General features: G+C 42.1%; 1 pseudogene; it reads left to right on the forward strand.

Moving 5' to 3' along the window:
* The window catches only part of LOC102489989 (polyadenylate-binding protein 1-like), a 4,539-nt pseudogene extending 3,335 nt beyond the window's left edge, over positions 1–1,204 (forward strand).
* The last annotated feature ends 476 nt before the right edge of the window (positions 1,205–1,680 follow it).

Here is a 1,680-nt window from a genome sequence, read left to right on the forward strand (position 1 = left end):
TGAGGAACGTCTCTGGAAAGAGTTTTTTTTTTCCATTCGGTACAATCACTAGTGCAAAGATTATGATGGAGGGTGGTCACAGCAAAGGGTTTGGTTTTGTGTGTTTATCCTCCCAAGATGAAGCCACTAAAGCAGTTACAAAAATGAACGGTAGAATCGTGGCCACCAAACCAATGTCTGTAGCTTTAGCTCAGTGCAAAGAAGAGCGCCAGGCTCACCTCACTAACCAGTATATGCAGAGGATGGCAAGTGTACGAGCTGTGCCCAACCCCTTAATCAACCCCTACCAGCCAGCGCCTCCTTCTGGTTACTTCACGGCAGCTATACCCCAGACTCAGAACCGTGCTGCATACTATCCTCCTAGCCAAACTGCTCAACTAAGACCAACTCCTCTCTGGACTGCTCAGGGTGCCAGACCTCATCCATTCCAAAATATGCCTGATGGCATCTGCGTAGCCACTCCTAGACCACCACTTAATACTATGAGACCAGCTTCTTCACAGGTTCCACGAGTCATGTCAACACAACATGTTGCTCACACATCAGCACAGACAATGTGTCCACATCCTGCAACTGCTGCTGCTACAGCTACTCCTGCTGCCCACACCATTCTACAATATAAATATGCTGCGGGAGTTCGCAATCCTCAACATCTTAATGCACAGCCACAGGTTACCATGCAACAGCCTGCTATTCATGTACAAGGTCAGGAACCTTTGACTGCTTCCATCTGGGCATCTGCCCCTCCTCAAGAGCAAAAGCAAATGTTGGGTGAATGGCTGTTTCCTCTTATTCAAGCCATGCACTCTACTCTTGAGCTGGTAAAATTACTGGCATGTTGTTGGAGATTGATAATTCAGAACTTCTTCATATGCTTGAGTCTCCAGAGACTCTTTGTTCTAAGGTTGATGAAGCTGTAGCAATACTACAAGCCCACCAAGCTAAAGAGGCTGCCCAGAAAGCAGTTAACAGTGCCACTGGTGTTCCAACTGTTTAAAATTGATCAAGGACCACAAACAGAAACTTGTGCTTCAATGAAGAAAAATATCTAAACATCGAAAAACTTAAATATTATGGAAAAAAAACATTGCAAAATATAAAATAAACAAAAAAGGAAAGGAAACTTTGAACCTCATGTACCGAGAAAATGCCAGGTCTAGCAAACATAATGCTAGTCCTAGATTACTTATTGATTTAAAAACAAACAAAAAAAAACACAAAAAATAGTAAAATATAAAAACAAATTAATGTTTTATAGATCCTGAAAAAATAATTTTCAGGAAAGTACAAAAATTTAAAGCATTCCTTTCTTTAATTTTGTAATTCTTTACTGTGAAATAGCTCTCAGGGTGTCGGTCTGTTTCAAGTAACAGAATATAGGGCAAGTGTGCTCACCAGAGAGACAGAAAATGAGAAATCACTCCCCAGGAGGCATGGCCACACCACAATCTTCTCCATTCTCCTCTCAGGATCTTGGGCACATACACACATGCACCTGGCATAATTTTAAGCCACTGGGTATGGGATTGAACCGTAGTTGACTACATGGGAGTCCAGCGACATAGCCATTACACCATCTGTTTGTCCCTTGAGATTCTGTTCACATTCTAAGGTGCAGTAGTTTTTCAGGAATTCCTTACTGTCTTCAACCTGGTCTTACTTATTTCAATACCATGCCTT

Source organism: Tupaia chinensis, unplaced genomic scaffold, assembly GCF_000334495.1.
Source record: "Tupaia chinensis unplaced genomic scaffold, TupChi_1.0 Scaffold000134_1, whole genome shotgun sequence".
NCBI lineage: Eukaryota > Metazoa > Chordata > Mammalia > Scandentia > Tupaiidae > Tupaia > Tupaia belangeri.